This window comes from Camelus bactrianus, chromosome 8 (genome assembly GCF_048773025.1).
Source record: "Camelus bactrianus isolate YW-2024 breed Bactrian camel chromosome 8, ASM4877302v1, whole genome shotgun sequence".
NCBI classification, from domain to species: domain Eukaryota; kingdom Metazoa; phylum Chordata; class Mammalia; order Artiodactyla; family Camelidae; genus Camelus; species Camelus bactrianus.
Genome location: NC_133546.1, coordinates 91,675,104 through 91,698,981, shown reverse-complemented (window position 1 = coordinate 91,698,981; position 23,878 = coordinate 91,675,104). Strand labels below are relative to the sequence as shown.

The 23,878-nt window shown below is 46.6% G+C and overlaps 1 pseudogene; it reads right to left on the bottom strand.

Moving 5' to 3' along the window:
* Nucleotides 1-354: 354 nt before the first annotated feature.
* On the bottom strand, nucleotides 355-21,418 carry LOC141578295 (G patch domain-containing protein 8 pseudogene; annotated as a pseudogene).
* Nucleotides 21,419-23,878: the final 2,460 nt, after the last annotated feature.

The window sequence follows — 23,878 nt, the reverse complement described above, 5'->3', positions numbered from 1 at the left end:
TAGATGGAGGAGGGGAATATTTCAACTTGACAGTTGGGCGGTGTTGCTGCAGAGGGGCGGGTAGCACTTCCTGGTGCGCTGTAGCTTAGGAACACAGGCGAGGGAGGGGCAAACAGAAAGGGGAAAGGGAACAAAATCCCTTTTGGGGATAGCAGTAGATTTTAGAGTGAACCCTTTAGAGTAAACCCAAAGCAAACCTCAAATCTAAAACCACCCCTGCAAGTCATAATTCAATTCTTTGGCTGTCAGACAGCCCATCCCAGCTTTTACTTGCTGGTATTAATGGCTCAACACTCCCAAAGGAAGAGTTATGGGCCACCTTCCCTGGCCCTACCTGGACTTTTATCCCTCAGCTCATGTGCCCTGGCTGGGGTGGTGTTGCAGGTCCTGACCTGAGAAGATGGGGCGAAGCAGTGGGTGAAGGTGGGGGTGGTGGCAGCTGCTGCGGCAGGCCACGAGGCAAGCAGGGTCAGGTAGAGGGCAGCATGTGGGACGGGGTGGAAGGTGAAAGGCCCAGGGTGGACCGCTGTGGTGGGAATGATGTGGATGGGATGGCTAGTGAGAAAGGTGGCAGGGTGGCCAGGGATGATTGCGTGAGTAAGGTGGGACAAGGAAATGAGGATCAGGTGAGGCTGGGGAGTATGATGTACTGGGGCAAGGGCTGGGGTGAGGGTAGGGGTGGATGCCGATGGCGGCGGCAGCTGCTGCGGCGTGATGCTGTAAGACACAGGCTGAGCGGCTGTGCCGGAGGTGGCAGAGGCTGTGGCTGGCTGCTGAGTGTGGACGGGCTGCCAGGCTGGAGCGGCTGGGCCGGGGCAGCAGAGGCTGGGCAGGCATTTGCTCGCTGGGCCAACAGCTGCTCTGGGTGTGTGCTGTGCGGCCTGCTGGAGCTTGCTGTGATTCTCCAGCCCCTGGGGGGCTAGGGAAGCACCTCGGTCCATCAGCTGAGTCAGTCCTAGGCTTCCCCCCGACCCCGGAGGTGCATAACTGGGGAAGTGCTCCAGGTCTGACGCTGTAGGCAGCAAGCCGGGTTCCACAGGGCCTGGTTGGCTGCCACTCTCCGAGGACTCGAGGGTGTCCCCAGCACTGGCGTCAGGGAGAAGTTATGGGTGATGGTTGGGTCCCCAGGATAGCAGTCAGAGTGCACTGGGGAGCCTAGCGGAGCCACAGGGTGATTAGCAGTGGCTTCTTCAGACTCTGGCTCTTCTGGGGGCAGGTCTGATAAGGGGCTGGCTGTTTCCTCTGAGGGGAGCTGATGTCCAGATGGGGCATCTCTGCTCCCTGGAGGCCCTTCTCCTGTCTCTGACTGTTCTTGCTCTTCCCCCTTTCTCAGCCAGACTCTTCACATTTCTTGGGGCTAGGCTTTCAGGAAGCTGGGAGCTTTCCTATTGGTGGAAGAACAGGCTTATTGCTAAGAGAAGGTGGGAGCTTGGGCCCAAACTGACCTTGTGGAGGGTCCTTGAGCTTCAGCCAGCTTTACTAGGGGTGGCCAGCATCTCCTCACTCACACTGGGTTTCCTCTCCACTTTCCTCGACTGAATCTTCTCCAGTAGTTTGGCAGTGACAGTTCTTGTCTTCAGGGCTGCAGTCACCTTCTGACCTTCTTCCTGCACCGATGTTGCTGTTCTGGGAAGGTGGGCCTACCCCTCTGCCATCTTCTTCTTCTCCCCGGGGCCTTCTCCCCAACCCGATTGAAAACAGTGGGGCGACCGGGAGCGGTAGATTTTAAAGCGAATGAAGTCTCGACAACCAGACCGCCTGTCCTCGGGGCTCTCGTGACCCCATGATCCCTTCCTGGAGCCTGACCTCTGGGAGGGGCTCCAGGTGTGCGGCCGCGGCCCCTGCTGCAGCTCCGGCTCCGCCGCCGGCTGTGGGACCTCGATCGCCCCTTCGTGTGACTCTGAAACAGGCGCCGGGTCTGGCCGCAGCTGGGGCTGTGGTCATCACCAGAAGATGAGTATTTGTGCGCTTTGGACCGGTGCTTGGAATTGGCGTAGTCTGAGTCATCCGAGTCATGGGAGCTATTGGAGTGCCTTGGTGATCGGTCACTATAGCCACTGTAGCTGTCACCAGAGGAACTTCGAGGCCTACTCTGGCAGCTCTGGTCTGAAGACGCGTCTGAGCTACTTGAGTAAGAAGGCCAGGGAGGAGCGGCGTGAGGAGCGGCGCCGGCCAGGCCGTGAGCGGCTGCGGGAGTGCTCGCTGCCCGGCTCCTCCACCCCCTGCTCCCCCCTCCTCCCTCCTCCTCACTGTACTGGGGTGGGGACTTCAGGTGCAGCCGGCGTGACGAAGCACCATCACTATCCTCATCTCTGCTGGGTCGACTCCGATGGCTGGAGCGGCTGCTCCGTTTGGTGCTAGCTCCTCGCTGGCAGGATGAAGCTGGAGGTTCATCTTTGTGTTTCCTCTCACCGTGATCTTGGGAGGTGCCACCGGCCCCACATTCATCCTTCTTGTCGCTATTTCCTTCTTCAGCTAGAAGGGGTCTCCGCTGGGAACCGTCCTGAGCTCGCCGCGTCTTCGTGGTGGTGCAGGGCTACCACTCCCAGCGGTTCTGGTTTAGGCCCCGGCTCAGAAGCTTCTGGGGCTGATGACTTATTTTTCTTTTGTTTTCATTTCTTGCGCTTCTTAGACTGCTCCCCAGACTCTGTCTTAGAGCTTTTCTCTTCTGGGTCAGCTTTGTGTTTCCATTTGTGTTTGCTGGATTTTTTGTGTTGCTTTTTCGTTTTGTGTCTGTGGGACTTACCAGATCATTCTTTCTTGCTAGGAAGGCTTCTCCATGTGTCTTCTGTCTCTGACCCATGGCTGCCTCTGGATTCTTGTTTATTCAGGCTGCTACAGGCAGACCCTGAAGCAGGGGCATCCAATCCACCTCCTGAAGAATGCTCTACATTATCCCCCTCTTCCTTGCTTTTATTTGGCTCACCAGGATCACAGCCTTGGAGACGGTCCTTTGAGGAGCCTCCTATGTCCTTTGGCTTTTCTGTCCCTTTAGCTCTGGCATCGTTGTTCTTTGAAAGCTTAAAGTCAAAGTACAAAGAGTTACAACTGTATGAAATGGAGGGTTCTGCCTTCGTGAAAATTAATAGTTCTGATGGCCAGTGGAGGGCAGTGCTTTCATCTTTGCTCAAAACTGGAAAGAAGGGACCAGTAGGATGTTTAGGCCCCTCCCGGCTTTCTTTCCCTGGTGGAGGGGCCTGAGGGGGTTCTTTAGAAGGGTTAGACTCTCTGAATCCTTCTGACTGACTTTCTAAGCTTTGTTCACTTTCATCCCCTCCTGAGGTCGTCTTTGTCTCAGCTTTGCTCCTACGCTCTGAGGGCTCAGCCACACTGGTTTCCATCGGTCTTTTCTAATCCTTGGCTTGCTGCCAGCTTGACGCAGCCCTTAGGCTTGGGAGAAGTACTTGTTTTGCTCTCTGGGGGATTCTTTGGGTGTGTACTATTATCACCTTCCCTTTGTTCACTGGCTGTCATGAAGAGTAGGAAAGGAAGATTAGGTTTTACTTCGCACTGTGCTGGGGGGATGTAGTGGTAGTATTCTGGCTCTGCAGCCCCAGCTCCTTCTTCTTACTTCATTCTTTTTAACTTAGATAATGTTGAGACAAGGGACCCTCCATCCTGAGGGTGTTCATCCTCTTTTTTACCATCAAGATTACTGCTACCATCAGAGTCTCCCACCTTCTGAAGTCCTTAGTCAGAAGCCTTCTCAGCAGCTTTTGTTCCATCTTCAGAGGCCCCTTCCTCTGCCTGGTCACTGAAAACTGATGCTATTGATTCAAGTTTGACAGGACCCTTCTTGGCAAAGGAAAATGACAGCCCCAGTTTTTGCAGTGGGGTCCCCAGATTATTCTTAATGCCAAAGCTGATGCCTTGAGAGGCTAGCCAGTGAGCCTGTGCCAGTCCAGTGGTATTAGTGATTTGTATTGCAGTGAAAGGGCCTCCTTTATCTGTGGAGAATTCAGATCCCAGGCCGCAAGTAGCGGGCCACTTCCAGGTGCACATTCAGCTTGTTTTCTTTGCTCTGCCAGCTCATGGAGCCACCGTAGGGCTTTCTCCTGTTTCCCCTCATCCTTGTGGGATTTTGAAGATACATTTCAAGCAAACTCTCTCTGCTTAAGATCCTTCCATCTCTGCTTGTGTGCATGACCATAGGAGTTGATATGGTTGTCAAATTCCTGGTGTTTCTGATATTGCTTATCACGGAGTTCACAGTAAAAGCTGGCTCTGAGATCTTCCAATGCTTTGGCAATAGCCTTTTCTTTGTCAACATAATCCCTGTACTTATGTCTCAGTTCTTCTGTGTCTTCTTTTTCCACTTCTAGGACACGGTGCCATACCGCAGCATCTTCAGCATAAGCAAGCTCCATTTCCATGCAAACCCATGCCCATGACATCATACTTGACAACAATCAGAATGGGATCAGTTTTCCCCTGAAGAGATTTTCCCCAATGCCTGGCCCAGCTTCCACCCATGTGTCTGGAGTAAGTGATGTCCAATACTCTCCAGTTCTATAGGCTTGTCAAGTGATGCTTGTTCAATTTCCAAATGTCTTTCTTCATACTGATCAAAGTGATTACCCTGAAAATCTTGGTCCTTGTTGAAGTGGGAGAAGCAGTCTGCCCTCTTGCCGCCTTCACTCCTCTCAGGATGATGTTCTCCGGTTCACTCCTTCCCTCCCATGACACCTGCCCCTTGCTCCCCTCTTGGTGATTCTTAAACTTTGTGATTTCTGAATTACATTTCATGGAGAAGGCTGAAATATGCTTGGTGCTTTTGAGGAACAGCCAGTATGACTGCCAAGGACTATGCCAAGGGAAGGTATTAGGAGATGAAATTAGTGAGGTAATAGTGTAATATCATATAGGGCGCTAGGCTATTGTAGCGACTTTGACTTTTGCTGTGAGTGATCTGGGAAGCCATTCAAGGATTTTGGACAGAGGATTGACATGATCTGACTTTGAGTTTCACTAGAATTCTCTGGCTGTTATGTTGAAAATAGAAGTTGGTAGGGGGTAAAGACAGAAGCAGGGAGATCAGTCAGGAAGCTGTTACACTGGCAAAAGGTGGTGGTTCTTCAAACAGGGTGGTAGAAGTGGAGATTATAAACTGTGCTCAGATTCTGGATACAGGGCTGACGGAATTTGCTGATCAGTTGAATGTGCAGTGTGAGTGAAGTCAAGGGTTAGTTACCCTGTAGTTTTTGGTTTGAACAACCAGAAAGTTGGAGTTAATATCAATTGAAACAGGAAAAAAATGGAAGGAACATGTTTAGGGAGGAACCTGAGGAGCTTGGTTTTGAGATGTTTACTGACATCCAAGTGAAGATACCAGGGAGGCAGTGGGGTGTAGAGTTCAGAAAAGAAGTGTAAATCATCACTGTACAATAAGACTTCCTGTGTTGATGGACATGTTCTGTTTCTGTGCTCACCAGTTTTGTAGTGGTAGTTAGATTGAGTGAGATCACGAATAGAATAAATGTAGATAGAGGAGGGAGGAGATGAGTGGACTGAATCTGGGACATGCCAGTGATTAGAAGCTGAAGAAGAGGAAGTATAGGGGTGTTCAGCTCTGTCGAGAACAAACAGGAGACTGATTGCCCAGAATCTAAATGAAGAGTTTCAAAGAAAAGTGAGAGATTAGCTGAATCAGACGCTGCTAATAGGTTTTGCAGGATGAAGACTGAAAAAATGACCATTGATCGAGCTGTAGGGAAGTAATCAGTAACCTTGACAAGTACGTGGGATGAGTACCTGACTAGAATGGGCACAAGAGAAAATCAGAAGCCCTCAGACATAGCCAGCAGTAATGTAACACAGTGCAGCCACTGTGGGAAATGATTTATCAGTTCCTTAAAAAGGTAAATACAAGCCAAAACATGGAAACAGCCTAAATGTCCATCAACAGGTTACTGGATAAAGAAGATGTGGTATATTTATACAATGGAATACTACTCAGCCTTAAAAACTGACAACATAATGCCATTTGCAGCACCATGGATGCTCCTGGAGAATGTCATTCTAAGCGAAGTAAGCCAGAAAGAGAAAGAAAAATGCCATATGAGATTGCTCATATGTGGAATCTAAAAAACAAAAACAAAAGCAAACAAACAAAAACAAAGCATAAATAAAGGACAGAAATAGACTCACAGAGAATACAGACTTGTGGTTACCAGGGGGGTGGAGGATGGGAAGGGATAGACTGGGATTTCAAAATTGTAGAATAGACTACACTGTATAGCACAGGGAAATATACACAAAATGTTATGATAACTCACAGAGAAAAAAATGTGACAATGAGTGTGTATATGTCCATGAATAACTGATAAATTGTGCTGAACACTTGAATTTGACACAACATTGTAAAATGATTATAAATCAATAAAAAATGTTAAAAAAAAAGGTAAATACAGAATTACCATAGGAACCTACAGTTTCACCCAAGAGAAGTAAAAATACATGTCCATACAAAAACCTGTACTGAAATATTCATAGCAACATTATTCATAATAGCCAAAACATAGAAACAGCCCAGCTATCCATGAATTTATGAATGGGTAAGCAAACATGGTGTAGCCATACGCTGAGTCATTATTCAGCCTTAAAAAGGGATGTACTGATACATGCTAAGGTATGGAAAAGCTTTAAAGGTATAAGTCAAAGAAGCCAACTCACAGAAGACCACATATTATGTGATTCCATTTATACGAAGTGTCCAGAACGGGCAAATGTATACAGAGAGTAGGTCAGTGGTTGCTTAGAACTGGGGGAGGTAGGAGGGAAATAGAGACTGACTGCTAATAGGTATAGAATTTCTTTTAGTTAGGGAGACAAATTTTTAAAATTAGATCATGTTAATTTCACAATCCTGTTAATATACTTTAAAAACATTGATACTTTAAATGGGTTAATTATATGGTATGTGAATTGTATTTCAATAAAGCTGTTTTTAAAAAGAGAAAGGTAAGGAATTGACAAGAGTACTTGAGACAAATAGAAGAATTAGTCTTAGGTAGTACAGCTAGTTCATCCTTAGCAACAGAAGGGAAGATAAGATGTATTAAAAATAGATGCAGGTAAGTGGGTAGATGGTGGTTGTGGTAGCTTTTTGGAAGGTCTTTTGACTGGTTTTTTTTCTCTCAGTGAAATGGGAAACCAGACCATCAGCTGAGAGTGAGGATGAAGGAGGAGCTGTTTGAGGATGGGAAGGAAGGTGTAACACAGATGAGTGAGGAGGGAGGTGCAGGACGATTCCTCAGCATCACCTGTGAGGTTGGTAAGACCAGCCAGCAGAGCTTCTCCAGTCACATTCCGCTGCACAAGGGCAGGTCTGAATAGCGGGATTTAACCAGAGCTGGGTTTTTGCCAAGTGAGCACGTTGAAGAGTCTACAAAATTGAAGATATGTGTAGAGAGTGATTATAAACATGAGCCATAGAATTTAAGTTGCATTAAGAGACAATAAGGCTATAAATATGTGGAAGGAAGATGTGATTGGGTCAATGGATGGTAGGCTCTGATAGAGCTGAAGAATTTTTGGAACCTGATAATAACAAACCCATGTGACCATAAGATCTGAGATAAGGTGAAATAGAAGATTTTTGTTGGAGAAGATGTCAATTAACAAAGGCCAGGGTATCAGATGAGTTATCTCTATGAATATTGAAATTACTGAAATTTATGGCAAGGTTTGTGTCAGAAAGAGAGCTGGAAATGAGGAGATTCAGTGAGAACGTCTCAAGACCAGTCAGAAGTTGGTGGAGGACTATAGTCAGGCGGGTGGATAATGGGTAGTATTAGATGATGGCATGGGTATTGCAACTCGGCATTTCAGGGAGAAGAGGGAGAAGGAAAGACAATGAGGAGCAATAGATACCTGATCTACCTCCAGGCTCACTGGTAAGAATGTATGAGAGAAAAGAGCTTTCACTAGAGAGGGTGGGAGTATCATCAAAGGACAAATTTAATTTAGGCAAGAAGGTAAAGGACAAATTAAGAAAACAAAATACTTGGAAAATTTTGTTGTTGAGAGACCATGAGTTCCAGGGGACACTGAAATTCAAGATAAGAATTTAGGAGTCATTCATATAAAAATAGTATTTAAATCTTTGGAAATTGGTGAGATCATGAAGAGAGGAAGTATAGAGAGAGAACAGAAGTGGGTCCAGGATTGTCCCCTGAAGCTTCCCAGCATGCCAAGATTTGGGTAAAGCAGTGTTTCTCACCTTTTTTTTCATTGTTCCCCAAGGAGCCTTTGTAGACATTTGTGTCCTAATCATGCACTCCAGGAAATTTTAACACCACAGATACACTGTTTGTCTCTTCATGTACTGTGACCCTTTGAAGGCCACAAACCATTATAATATCTGAGATAATTTCCCCCCACCTTCCAAGAAGCATTTTTTGCTCCTTTGGGGGCAAGGTTGCCTCCACTGAACTGCATGGGTCACAGGATAGAAAAGTGAGGGGAGGAGTAACCACTAAGACAGGAGAAAAGCCAGGAGAGGGTGACATAGTGAAGCCAGGAGAAGGAGCGTGTGAGAAGGGACAAGAAAGGGTCCTGAATACTGGAGAGTACTTTCCACATGATTTGGCAACATGGAGGTTACTGTGACCATCACAGAAGCAGCGCCAGCACACTGACGGGCCAGAAATGCAGCGGTGAGTGAAGAGCATCTAAGAGGCGAGTAAATGAAGGCTCAAGTGAGGGTGGCTTTGAGAAGCTTGTCTGTAGATGAGTATGAGGAGTCGGCGAAGAGCAGGAGGAGGCTTAATGGGGAACATGAGCCTTGCTGTCAGTTGTGTGATACGGGTTAGACTCTAAACCCTTACAAAGAAGCAGAAAGAATGTTTTGGTAGGTGGAAACTATTTTAAGCTCAAGCTAGAGGTGAAAACATGTAAGACGTATTTGGAAGAATGGTGAAGGAGTAAAATTTGCCTGTGGTTGGTAGCTGTGTGTCACACTGTTTTAGGGATGGAGACTGTATTAGTAGGCTGCAGCTAAACTCAAGAGTCTTGGGAGCTAAGCAGGACAGTTTGGGTTTACTATGGTAGGCCGCTTAATTTATCTTAGTTTCTTACGTGGAGTAAATAACATGTTAAGTGCAATGTTTAGGGTGGTCTGGTTGAGACCAAACAGGAAACAGTAGTTCACATGTAGTCAAATATTAACAGATTTTTGAATGCCTACTCTATATAGAAAATGTGTATTTTTGAGCCCAGTTTCCTATTCATCTCTTCCATTATCCAACCACTGTCTGCCCTACTTTTTTTGTTCTCATATCGTGACCATAGTCACCTAAACATGCACTGTCCAGTATAGCAGTCACTAGCCACGGGTGGATATTGAGCGCTTGAAATATTGCCAGGGTGAACTGAGATGTTCTCGAAGTGTAAAATACACCCTGGATTTCAAAGATTTAGCCCACACAAAAAAAGAATATAAAATATCAATAATTATTTAAAATGATTATGTGTTGAAATTAAATATTTATAATATACTAGGCTAAATAAAATGTTATTTATTAATTTCACCTGTTTCTTTTTACTTTTTTTAATGTGGCTACTAAAAATTTAAAGTTACACATAGACTCGCATTTGTGGTTTGCATTATATTCCTACTGGACAGCGCTAACCTAAATCATGCCGCCACGCCACAGCTGCTAACTGCTTTCTAGCTCTGCTCTCTGTGCTGTCAGAGGCTGATGCCACCTACCAGCCCTCCACCCTGCTAGTTAATGCCATCACTCTACTTGTCTTTGTCTACACTGCCCGGTGAGAAAATGAGCTCATTTGCTGTTAGTTCCCATAACTAAAGAACACGTAGTGGCAGAGACCCATGAGCAGAGGCAGAGGGTGTCTGAGTGGAGGAACTAATGGTAGAAAAGGGTAGGACTGGAGTGGAAATAAAAGCATTGTCAGTTGTAATGCCTCATCATTTACAGATGAGGTGAGCTCACAAAGGTGAGATAACGAGCTGTCTCTATCTGGACAACTTCTTGTCAGATTTTTAAAAATCTCAAAAATATATCCCCTTTCCCTCTCCACCCCTCAAAAGTGTTTTTAGTATATTTTAAATTCCTATACTTTTCTTTTTCTTCTCCTCTCCCTTTTTTCTTATCCAGCAAGCACAGACTTATGTACTGCGGACAGCTTATTTGAAGGTGTCAGCAATACAGTCAGTGTGACTACATAAACGTACTTTACAATGAAAACGTTAACATGGTATTTTTCTTGAAAAGAAAGTAACTTGGTATATTAAATTTATCTAGCTAGCAAAGTCCTGAGGAAATAGGACACATAATAGAGAATTTTTTTAATTAGGGAAAAAGAAAAATCAATGAAGGCTATCCAGATCCGGGGTACCTAAAGAGGCCTGAACATCCTTAATGAGGGGGCTCAGCTGCCAGGGACGTCGTGAGAGTAGTATGATCCTAATGGGAGGGGGGAGGAGCGAGCCAGCATGATGTGAGGAAAGAGATTCTGAAAACTCGGCCTCACCAAAAGCGAACTTTATTCAAGGCCAATCCTGCCAGAACAAATGGTTTAATTTTCTAAGCTCTGTGGATTTTCTCCTCTTGAGCTTACTCCAGTTCTCTGGAGAAACCAGAGGTACTTTTGCATTAATAAGCAAACAATAGAAGAAAGATTGCAAAAGACTGTAAAATTAATTGCTTCCCTAGCACCTAGCTGAGGAACCACAGGGAATGGGGATTTTGGCTGGCAAAGGTTAGAGGAGGAGTGAATTTTAATTTGGAAATTTCTGTTCCTAGAGTGTTAGAGCAGGGCCAGAGGTGGGCACGGCTTGTTGGAGGCTCTAGCGTGGGGAGAGGAACACGGCAAGCTGGGGTACCTAGGAAGAGCTGGGGGATCTCAGTAATAAGGTGAGGAGGAGGTGCAGGTGGAAAGCAGAAAATGGGTAGGAAGACAAAGTAAAAAAGCATAGCACAAACTAGAACGTGCAGCGTGACTTTAACCATGCAGGCCAGTCTGTGTGATGGTGAGACTAGCACTGTGTGTCACAGTCAGGAAAATAGTTATTAAGATGGTGGTGCTGTCTGACTTTTCAAAAGATAACTTATGTTCATCTTTTGAAAACAAATACAATAAAAGGAGGTCAGTGTGGAAACATTTTAATTTTGTTCAGAGTTGACTGTCTCTCCTTTTTTCCAAATGCTCACCTGGGGCTTCTGCCAAGCCTTCTCTTCCATTTTTGGCTTAATGTAGCTAGCTGCATGTTTTTGTTCCTTGATTTCTCTTTGTCTAGAATATCCCATTAGTAGCAAAGTCTGATGGATCCTTTCTCTGAAATCCTTTCCTCTCTCTGTGTGCTGGTGCTTCACAGCAGGGTTTACTGCAGACTCTTTTGTTTCCTCTCCTCTCCAAATTAGCTTATGTACCATTGTTACCTTCCTAAGCACCAATTTCATCCTTCACTTGTCTGCTTTATTAAAAGCATAAAGATTCCTTATGATTTTTCACATATAGCCAAACTTATTAATGTATTATTTATGATTTTCTATAATCTGATCAAGTTTGCCCATCCAGCCATATTTCCCACCACTCTGCAACATAATCTTATGTATAAACCTTCTTATAATCTGTCCATATGGCACGATGTTTCTTATGTGTGTTTTTTCCATCACTTGTTCTCCCTCAGAGAATGCTGTTTCTCTCACTACCTTGGCAAGTTCTGTCCATTTTTCTGAATCTGGTTTAGATACGATCCTCTCCAAAGGATATTTCTAAGTGCTACAGGCTTTATCAACATCTCTTTTCAAACTCATTTGGTGCTTAAAGCATTTATTACATTTTACACTATATTATACTTTATCATTATCTTAATCTCTATTTCCTGTATGTTCTTTGCCCAACTGGATTATTAGCTTCTTTAAGGGAACAGGCATTTCCAAACAAGTTATTTGCTTTAACCTGTTACTAAACACAGAACAGATTCTCAATATTTTTGATTGAAATAGTGTTGTTGACCAATTGTGATAGAAAGGTTAGATAAGCGAGATAAAGCAGCATCCGTAAGCGATGATTTACTTAGATATCTGAAGCTGAAAGCTGCTCCCTTAGAAACTCAAACTCAGTCTTGTAAAAAATCTAACTCTCTATTATAAGTTTTCCTAAAAATATAGATATCTATTGCTGCATAACATATCAGCTGAAAATTTGGTTGCTTAAAATAATGAACCTTTGTTATCTCATGTAGGTCAGGAAGCTGGGTGCAGGTGAGTGGTTCTGGCTTAAGGTCTCTCTCATGAAGTTGCATTCAGTGTGTCAGCTAGGATGCAGTCTCGTCTCCAGACCAACTCAGGAGGATCTGCTTTCAAGCTTATGTGGTTATTGGCAGGATTCAGCTCCTCACAGGTTGTTGGATTGAGGTCCTCAGTTCCTCACTGTGCCCAGAGGCCTCCTTCAGCTCCTTTCCATGCAGGTCTCTCCAGGACAGCTCAAAATATGGCAGCTGGCATTCCTCAGAGGGAGCAAATGAGGAGCACTGTGCTCAAAGCCACAATAGTTTGTATTCTTATTTTGGAAGTGGTATCTCATTAATTCTGTCATTTTATTCACTAGAAGGGAGTCCAATCCACACTCAAGGGAAGGGGGTTATAAAAAGGTATGACTGTCAGGAGATGGGGATGATTGAGGTCCATTGAAGAGGCTGCCTCTCTCAACTAGGCTATTCTCTTGTCCATAGAGGTTTTCTGACATCAGAAAAAGAGGAGTTCTTAACTGGATTCTTTTCCAAAATTATTCTATTCTTAGCACTTAAGTTTTTAATCAATGATAGCCTTTCTAGAGTCATTTTAATATTGAATAATATAGTGTTCTGCATCCTGACCCTTCTAAAGTGTTAGGAAAGCATATACTACAGTCTGTTATCAGGATCAATACAGAACTGTAATGAAATACAGGATACAAGTATAGCAAATATGCTCTCAATCATTTGAATAAATAATGTATAAAATTTACTCAAAACATAATTTTCAGTTAAATGTATTAAAACCTCAACATATAAATATATAATGTGCCATGTATGATAAGGACACAAACATATTTGTTAAGAGTGTGTGTGTGTGTGTGTGTGTGTGTGTGTGTGTGTGTATCATATATATTTCTATGAATCAATTAGTTTAATGCTTTTAGGGCTATATAATTCTATGAATCAGTTAATTTAATGCTGTTAGGGCTATATATTTCTGTGAATCAATTAATTTAGTGCTTTTAGAGTTCCTGTGACTATGGTGGAATAAAATTACTACTAGATTTTGCTCTTAAAGTTCTAATTAAAAGCATAAATAATAATATATTGATGCTCATAGGAATTCTTTCATTATCAGAGTTGGAAAGATTAAGAGAATACTTGATGCAGTCTTTAGAAGTTTATATTAAATTAGAAAATAAAGATTATATTAACAGTTTCATCAACATGTTAGTGACTTGGTAGGCTGGATGAGAAGTTGGTTCCATATGTTACTGTTTATATCAAAATAAATTCCAGGTAAGTTAAAGATTTAAACATTAAAAAAAGCAAACATAAAATTACATGAAGAATGCATTTGGAAATGTTTGTAGACTCTGAAAAGGTGAATATCTTTCTAAACAAGACATCCAACCCAGAAGCCATTATAGGAGAACTGACTGTATTAAAACTAATTATTTCTGAATGGTGAAAATAGGCAAAAAAATGGGGAAAATAAATATTTACCACACATATAACAGGAAATGTTCTAATTCGTCTAATAGAAAAATAACTTTTATAATTCAATAAGAAAAGAGTAAAACTTGTATAGGCAAGTGATTTAAAGAAAAAAGTGTATATAGTTAATACATAATTAAAAAGGCAAAACATAGATTTAAAAGGTACTGCATATATTAAAATAGTGCTACATATGTTTAAAAGGTGCCACATACACTAAAAGTCATATATGTATTAAAAATGTGATCCACAAATGATAAATGCTAGAGAGAATGTGGAGAAAAGGGAACCCTCCTACACTGTTGGTGGGAATGTAGTTTGCTGCTGCCATTATGGAAAACAGTATGGAGATTCCTCAAAAAACTAAACATAGACTTACCCTATGATCCAGCAATCCCACTCAGCATATATCCAGAGGGAACTCTGATTTTAAAAGATATGTGCACTCCAATGTTCACAGCAGCACTATATACAATAGCTAAGACATGGAAACAACTTAAATGTGCATCAACAGATGACTAGAAAAAGAAGCTGTGATGTATTTGTACAATGGAATACTACTCAGCCATAAAAAATAATAAAATAATGCAATTTGCAATATCAGTGGACTTGGAGGTCGTTATTCTAAGTGAAGTAAGCCAGAAAAAGAAAGAAAAATACCATATGATATCACTCATATGTGGAACCATAAAAAGAAAAAAGACACAAATGAACTTATTTACAAAACAGAAACAGACTTACAGACATAGATGACAAACTTATGGTTACTGGGGGATAGGAGGTGGGAAGGGATAAATTGGGAGTTTGTGCTTTGGAAATATTAACTACTATATATAAAATAGATAAACAGGTTTCTTCTGTACAGCACAGGGAACTATATTCAATATCTTGTAGTAATCTATAATAAAAAATATGAAAATTAATATATGTATGTATATGTATGACTGGCACATTATGCTATACACCAGAAATTGACACAGTGTAAACTGACTATACTTAAATAAAATTAATTAATTAAAAGGTGATACCAATAAAAGTACATGTATAAAAACTATTAAACTTTTTGAAGTATAGTTGCTTTACAATATTATATTAGTTTTAGATATACAGTATAGTGATTCAGTATTTTTATAGATTATCCTCTGTTAAAAATTATTACAAGATAATGGTTATAATTCCAAGTGCTATACAGTATATCATTGTTTGTATCTTTCAGTTCCGTACCCCTGTGTTGCCCCTCCCCCTTCCCTCTCTCCACAGGTAATCGCTAAGATATCAGTTTTTTTAATGTAAGGAGAAGTTTGTTTATGTCTAAGAATGGCAGACATTTAGAAGAGTGGTAACGCTTGTTCTTGGAAAAGTGTGGAGGTAATGTTTATACTTGTTGATGAAACTTGGTTAAACCTTTTAGAGCTTTATTGTAGTGACATGGCAAGATGCTCAAATATATTGTAAAGGGTAAGAAAAAATTCCAAAACATTGTAGGATGTACACTGGAAAAATTTATGTGAGACTGTGACTAACAGTTAACATTGATTTTCTCTGAATGGGATTGAGGAGTCACTTTTGTATGTCGCATGTTGCTATAATTTATCATTAAAATATATTACCTTCGTAATTAGAAAGAAAACATTTCTAAAAGGCAATTTTACAATTTCTCTTTACAGGAGATTACATGCTTGATACAAAGCCAAAAGAAATGCCAGAAATTCAACATTTAAACTATAAGCAGGTAATTGGCACAATTTTTGTTATATTAAAATATGTAATTTTAACTTATGGATGTATTCTTTGATCCCTATCAGTGGCTTTTCAGGTATATTCTTTGATTTCTTTATTTTGGACACCCTTTCAAAAATGTAAAAAACATCCTTTTTGTAAATGAGGATAAGGAATTTTTATTATTTTTTAAATGTGATGATGTATGGTGGTTTTATTTTTAAAGCCCTATCGTCTAGATATGTGTACTGAAGTATTTATGGATGATATAAATATGTCTGGGCTTTGCTTCAAAATAATACAGATGAGGGGAAGTGGGTGGGGGTAAGGGTGAGGCGTGCTTAGCCAGGGGCACATGGGATTATTATAATTGTCTACTTTTTTGTCTGCTCAAAATTCCCTACAATGAAAAATAATCATAAAAGAAATGCAAATCAGATCAGTCTCTCCCCTCAAAAGCTTCCTCAGCTCCGCAGTTACTTAGGGTAAAATCCAAATATTTTCCTGTGTGGTTGGGACCCCACCACTTTCTGCAGGCTTCTCTCTGTCCCTCAGAAACCCCAAGCTCCTTCCCACCGCTGGGCATTCGCACCACCTGCCACCTGCCCCCTCTACCTGGAGCCCCCCACCACCTTATCAACACACCTTATCAACCCTCCCTCACCCCCCAGGTCTCAGCTTAGACATATTTCTTAAGGCACTTTTATCAACCACCAACCCACAGGGGGCCCCATTAGACTCCCTTGTGGCACGGCATCCTGTGTTCTTCCTTCAGGAGGCTTATCCCAGCTGTGAGGGCAGGAATGTGTTTGGAACTTTCTCCCCACAGGACGGCCAGCTCTGCGAGGGCCTGCCACACCCAGGCCTCAGGCAGTGCCTGTCCCGGAATGCCCTCCCCTGCCAGTCATCTACGTCAGGTCCCAGCCTGGCCCTTTGCCCTGCATCTGGAGCCTGACCAAGGAAGGCCAGAGAAACAGGGAGAAGGTGGGCCAGGGTTGCCCCCAGAACCAAAGGTGGGTTTGCCACCTACCCAGCCCTCATCCAGACATGAATTTCAAAGCAGCCCAGGAAGTTTCTCCTCTAGAGCATGGGAACGTCATCCCCACAGCCTTCTCCTGCCTCACCCGTGTCTCCCTGAGCCCCCACCTCCTTGCTGATCCCACCCAATCCCAGCTTCCCAGGACCTGAGTGTTTCCCTGGCCCAGAATCAGCCCCACTCCCCCAGCCCCAGCCTGGCTCCAGGCTCCAGGGATGAGGGGACATGATTCTGAACAGGCACCTTAGGGGTGAGGACCACGGCAGAGCCCCCACTGATGCTGAGGATAGGCACGAGGGGCTGGGAGGAGATGACGTCCAGGATCTGGGCCACGGCCTCAGTGCCGACGTTGCCCTCAGAGACGATGCCTTGGACGCGGGCAGCACCCAGCAGCCCGCAGATCTTGGTGAGAAGACTGCTGGGGTTGGTGGTGTTGACCCCCACGGTGAGTGGTTGGATCTCTAGGAGAAGGTCCAGGAAGCTCTGGGGGATGAGGCGGGTATGGGCCTGGGCCTGCAATGGCCCTGAGCTGCCGAACACCACGGCCACCGTCACAGCCTGCTCGCCCTGCCCGGGGCCCAGCCCTGCCCAGGCATCAAGGAGTGAGGTGAGCAGCAAGGCTGGCCCCAGAGCCCCCCACCATGTCCACCAGAGGGTCCTGCAGAGAGACCAGGGTAGGCATGGGGAGGGAGGCAGAGGCACGAAAAGAAAAGAGAGACAGAGAGGAGGCGGAGGCCAGCTTCATAGGGGCACACATCCAGAGGATGAAAGAGAAGAGGCGGAGCCTCCTTCCACAAAGAGAGGCAGAGAGAGAGGGAGACAGACACAGACAGACAAAGAAAAAGAGACAGAGGTTAGCTGAGCATCCAAGCGCAGCCCAGAGGGTGGGGGCTGGGAAGAAGATGCCAGGCTAGGTGCTCATTACTTCCGTTTTATGGTTGAACACCATGCTTGGAAACTCATCCATCTGGGTTCTGCCCCAGGAAGGTACACAGCAAATGCTAATCTGGTGCCAAGTGCATGGATTTGTGTGGAGAGGCTTGAGTTCAAGTCCCAGTCCTGCCACTTACTAATTGTGGGATCTTGGGGAAGTTGCCTAGCCTCACTGAGCCATGTTTTCTTGCCTGCAACAATCACAGGACCTACTTCACAATGGTGTGAGGGGTGCCCGCTCTTATCAGCATCCTTATCCTACAGGTGACAGCCCCACAGCCAGGGGAAGGCAGGCAGCTCTGTCACACACACACACACACACACACACACACACACACACACACACACACACACACACACACACCATTCTCCATCCTAAACTGGACCTAACATCTCCAAGGAACTTCCTCTGCATAACCCTGCCTGTCTCAGAGCCCCCTCCTCCTGGGCACTGGACATCCCTACCCTCCCCCCATTGCCTCAGTTAGTAGCCGCTCTTCCACAGCAGGTGTGTGACCCAGTTGATTTGTTCGGAGCTCAGAGTCACCTGAAACCCTGAGGTATCTCACATATGAGCTGCCTCCCTAGGCCATCACTGATGGGAAGGGATTTTTACCATAACCCAAGGGCCTGACGTGTATCCCTGCTAAATGAGCATCATGGCTTTGGACTGGGACCAACAGCCACACTGGTGAGTGGTGCCCATGCATGCAGTTCTCCCTCCCAGCTGGCCATCGGCCACAGCTTTACCCCCTCTCCATCTCCATGACATCCCCAAAAAACTTCCGAACAGGGGAGAGTGGAAGTGCGACCAGGCCGGGCCTGGTTGAATTCAGGAGGAGGAGACGGGAGTTTTGGCAGGTGAGGGAATACTGTGCTCACTTTTCTGCCCTTGCAACTACCCCTGTGTGTGATTTCCTCGTACACTGACTTCCAATGTCAGCCTGGATGCGCGTGTGCGTCTTGTGTGCAAGCCTGAGCGTGCTGTGCCCGCAGCTAGCTCCAACAAGAGGTTTCAAATTACACCTGAAAAGGGCACTGCCGTGCTTGTTCCACACTTTGCAAGGCCTCTCTGTGCTCCTCTCTGCCCGTCCCTGTAGGTTCCCCACCCTCTGCCTCCCAGCTCTGAGCTCCAGATCTCTGCTGCCCAGAACAGCAGCCTCCAGTCACGTGTGACTATCGGGCACTTAAATGTGTCTCGTCGGAATTGCGGTGTGTCGTGTCAAATACACACTGGCTATTGAAGACTTAGTGTTCAAAAAGGAAAATATCTCAATATTTTTATATGGATTACATGACAAAAGAACATTTTAGATACATTGAGTTAAACACAATATAGCCTTAGAATTCATTTCACCTTTCTTTTTACTTTTTCTACTGTGCCTTCGTGAGCTCTCATGTGGTTTCTTTTGGAAAACGTGGCTGTAGATGAAGGTCCCAGGTCCTCCCTCAGCTCCAATGGGGCGCTGTCCCCCGAGACTCTCTGATGGGAACGTGTCCTCCAGGACTGGAGTTGAGGAGAGGAAGCTGAGGGAGGTCTTGCCTCTCACAGAAACGGATCTCAGGATGCCTCTGGAGGGAGGGTTCCCAATCAGGCAAGTCTTTGAACTTAAAATAGCAATGGGCAGACTCAAAGAGATGTAGACTCCAGAATGTTAGCACCACATGGCATCCAACCTCCCACAAAGGCAGGAGAGGGGGACCCACTGGCCTGAAACACTCCTCTGGCCACTGCAACCCTCAAACAGCACAGCTGCTCCCTGGTGCCCACAAATTAAGCCCAGACACTGGGTCTCATGGACAGAGCCCCACACACTCTGACCCCAACCAACTGTCCTCCCCTCCGTGGACCACACACTCTTGTCACTTAGGGGTGACCCTACTACCCTCGTCTCTTGGCTTTTGCTCTGCTGTTCCCTCAGTCTAGAATGTCCTCTTCCCACCACCTCTCTCGTCTGCACAACAGATCCCCGAATTTTCAGAGCCCAACCTCAATCCCTCTCCCACAGAGCACCTGCCTTAGTTCATCCAGGCTCTGGAAACATGCGTGAGAAGACAGAGGGTCTGGGTCTGGCTCTAGGCCGGTTGCCCTTCCCCCCACCCCACACCCCCACTTCTCCTGGGTTGGGGAGCTCCTCTGCCAGGGTTTCCCTTGTTTTGCTCCGTGGCAGGTTATTTGCCAGCCCAAGATGCCCCCGACCCACACTGGACTATTGTCTTACAGACCTCTGCCCACCCAATTGGGGTCCACCCCTTTCACAAGTGGGCTGTTAATATTTTATTAACACCCGGGCCCCAAAAAGGGTCCAGGGAGAGGATGGCAATGGTCAGTTTTCCAGGACCCTCAGCATCACCTTGAACCGCCTGAGCATCTCCATGTGCTCGCCCAATCTCAGGCAGGCTCCCACACACGGATATGCACACACACTCAAACTCCAGACATCTGATGGCTGCCCCCTCTCCCAGGCCAGAAGCCTTGGTCCCAGGAGTTGGCCCCACCCACCAGCCACGCTGTCTCTGGGGGAGCCGAGTGACCGAGGCTCGGTGGCTCCTCTGGATCCACTTCCCTCCGAGTGAGCGGACTCTGCTTTAACGTCGGGTTTTCCTCCCTCCCTTTGGCTGAGCTAAAACCCAAACCCAGGTGTCAGGGGAGACAACCATTTCTCCATCATGACCCCACTGACGCGGGCACGGAGGTCTCCCTCCTCCAAGACTAACTCCCCCCTCCCCGCTGATTCCCCCTAACCCCCAGGGAACCTCTTACTCTTGGCCTGTGAAGTTCGGGGTATTTTTAGGCCAGCGATAAATAATTCATAGGGAAAGTGGCATCAGGCTACCCCCACGTGAGGAAGGGGTGTGTGCGGCGAGAGCCACCATCACCCGCGGCTCAGGGACACTGGCGTTGCGGCAGAGGCAGCAGCGGCGACTCCGAGTAACGGGACCAGCGCCACGCCTCCTGGCGGCCAAGCTGGGCACCACGCACTCCGCGCCCCTCGCCTCACAGCTACCCTCTGCGGGGGGGGGGCGTGTCCTCGCTGCCAGGCCCCCTTCCCCACTGCCCCAAGCTGGTCGCCACCCCAAGCCCCGAGGGTGGGGGTTGCGGAGCTCGCCTGACAGGCAGAGCTGTGGGCGGGTACCACGCGGGGCCTGCCCTGGGGGCAAACCCAGGGGTCTGGACCCCTGCTGACCCAATCCCCTGAAAAATGCTATTGGAGTTTCTAGTATTGGCACAGCCAGAAACTACATGGGTTCCAAACTAGAATCTGCTGAGTCCCCTCCAAGTTCCTCAGTTTCTTCATGGCCTGGATCAGGACCAAGCCAGGGCAGTGCCCCCATCGGAGGGCTGGGACCCGAGCCAGAAGTCCTATCGGGTGAGCAGGGCTAGGGCTAGTGGGGTGAGCTCAGGGCCCAGTGGGGATTCCCCTTCGCTCACCCAGCAGGATCTTTGGATGGATCGTGGTGCGCACCTTTTGGAATTTTTTGGCTGCTGGGTGCCTTTGCCTTCTCATGGCCCTGGCCCTGCCCGCTTAGGCCTAGGCACCAACAGCCTTCCGCAGCAGGAGGCTCGGGGTTTCCCTTCCCCGCCGTCAGGGATCCTGATGGAAGACCCGGCAGACCAGAGCCAACCCACTGGTGCGGCAGCCAGGGCCCAGAGCACAGGGGCTCACGGCTCTCCCGGGTCCTCTTTGCCCACCGGTTCTTTCCTATCCTCGGAGCCTGGGTCCGCCTGGGAGCGAGGTCAGCACTTGGGAAGATCCCACAAAAGGTGAAGCCCAGGCTTATTACCTGAGGTCAGAGGAGGGAGCGGTATGCGGAGCAGCGGAGAAAAGGAAGAGCTGGAAGGGGAGGACCTGGGGGGAATCACGGCGGGTGAAAGGGCAGGGGTGTGAAGGCAGATGCGCGCAGTAGGTGCTCAGTAAACCTCTGGAAGCAGGGGACCAGGCTTCTGGAGCCGCCGACAGCCCTCTTCGTCCTCTCTGCTCTGTGCCCTCTCCAGCTTGCTTCTGTCTGGCAAATCCGGCCATGGCCCCAGCTCACAGCCCCGTTCCCTCCACACCCACCCCCCACCCCCCGGCTTCCAGCAGCAACGGTTGCGGGGCCGGCAGCCCAGACTCCCGCGTCCAGCACCGCCCCCTCCCCCGCGGTGCCGTGTCACCGGGAGAAGCTGGAGGGCCGTGTGCCTGTCACCTGGGTCTCTCTTCTTCACCTCCTCTCTGCCCGCCCCGGTCCAAACCCAAGGCCCAGACCCTGAGAGTCTCGGTCCCCCGACCGCCCCCTCCTCGGGGTCGCTGCGCTGGCCAGATTCTCCCTGGTGTCCCGCGTCTGCCTCCATTGTCCTTGCCCGAGAGGCGCCTGAGCCCAGCCCCAAGTTTGCGGCGCAGCTGGCGCCCCCAGCTCGCAGCCCTGCCACTCATCGAAGGGAAAAGGCTCTGCGCCGGCGCCCAGAGCCCGCACCGGCCGCCTCCCGCGCGGTGCACGTCCCGGCACCTTAGCTCCACGAGCTGGCGCACTCTGTCCTAGCTCGGCGGGCACCTGAGCCCGGGCGCCCCGGGGCCAGTGCCCGTGGCCCGTCCTGGCGGGCTGGGCCTGGCCCACCCCCGCGCCTCATGCCCCGCTCCGTGCTCTCCTCCTGTGGGCGGCTAGGCGCCCGGCTCCATCCCGGGGTGGGCTGCACCCGGCATGTCTGGCTCCCCGGGCCAGACAGCCAGCCAGCTGTAGGAAGCGCTGGCAGCCACCCGCGGGGGCCCGCCCGGTAACAACCATTCTTAACTCAGCCGTATTTATCACATGCCATGTTTTGCTGATCTGTTTTATATGAATATATATAATACATATATAATTAAATATAGATATCATTCTACACACCTATGTAGAATGGTAACCTGGTAATTTCCTTGAAAAAATTGACTTTCAAGTGAATTTGTCATTGATTCATCTTTACTCATTTATTTGTGTTTTACAATTAAGTTGCATTTAGAAAATAGTTCAGCAGATGATGTCTGGGGTATGGCATTAGGACAACACCAGCTGTTCCATAGTTTCAGTGTGTCTGCATTTCTTGGCATGTTCCTTAGAGACACTAGTCTGTAATATACGAGGGAACACTGCGTTCTAAACTACTGACGCTGGAAGAAAGCAAGTAGAGCTTCATTTTCTTAAGTTTTCTTTTTGACAACAGAAGGCAAGAAGAAATCAGATTCTTACAGTGGAAGAAAGTATCAGCCAATGCAGAAACAGACATCAGTGGAAACTTTATATTTATTTTCAAAGTAACTTTTTCTACATACCTTCACCAGTATCCAAATGGCAAAAAAGAAAACTCACTTCAGTATTGCAAAATTTCTTGAATTTGAATGTTCTATAATCTAGTCCTAACAAAATCTAAAAGCCATTATATTACTGAAAGACATTTCCAGTGTGGGGGTGGGGAAGACCTAATTACTTGCTTTTTATTGGAGAAACACACTACACAGCAAACCTGAATTAAAAGTAAAGGATAGAAAAACATATACCATGAAAACACTAATCATAAAAATGTAGGGCTGGCTGTATTACTTCTTTCAGAAGATGTAACAATCCTAAATGTATATTCACTTAATAACAGGGCTTCAAAATACACAAAGGGAAGACAGAACTGAAGGAATAAATTTAAAATTTCACAATTATAGCTGGAGATTTCAACATTTTTCTCTAAGTAGTTGGTGCAACAAATAGAAAGAAAATAAGCATATGGGAGGGGCTTCAAGAGGGTGGAATAGAAGAACATGGAACTCAAAAAATATGTACTGAATTCTGGTAGAAGATCATATACAAGTGGAGCTACAGGAAAAGTCTTCACATAACTGTGTAGGAAGAAAAAAGAAAAGGAATCAGTATCAGACCTGTGCCCAGAAAGGGAGTGGTGGAAGGGGAAAAGTGGCCTCACCCTGGAAAGCCCCCTCTGCAGAGAGAAGGTCAGCTGGGACAGAAGAGCTTCAGAGGCTCAGAGTGCAGCACCTCCTCTGTGATGGACGGAGTAGGGAGAGACCAGCACAGATGGTCCCTGTAGTCCTCAGCCCAGATGGGAGCCTGCTGGTGTGTGCCAGGACTGGGTGCTGGAACTTGAGCTGCAGAGGACAGGCCCAGGGAGGGGGCTGAGGCTGGCTGCACAGAGGCAACCTTGGGGGGCTGGGGTGTGGCCTGGGCTGAGGCTGGGAGTGTGTGTAGGGAATCCTGGGTGTGCCATCGAGGGCTCCAGTGTTGGTACATGTGAAGGGAGGTGCAGGACTGAGCCACAGTAGCCTACTTCTCAACTTGCTCTGGAAAATAGAATAATGGAAATCACCCAATCAAAACAGCAGATAGAAAAACAAATTTAAAAAAGAATGAAAGCAATATAAGAGACCTATCAGGTAATATAAACAACCTAACCTACTACTTAAAAGAATTAGAAAAAGAAGAATAAACAAAACCTAAAGTCAGCAGAAGGAAGGAAATAACAGAGG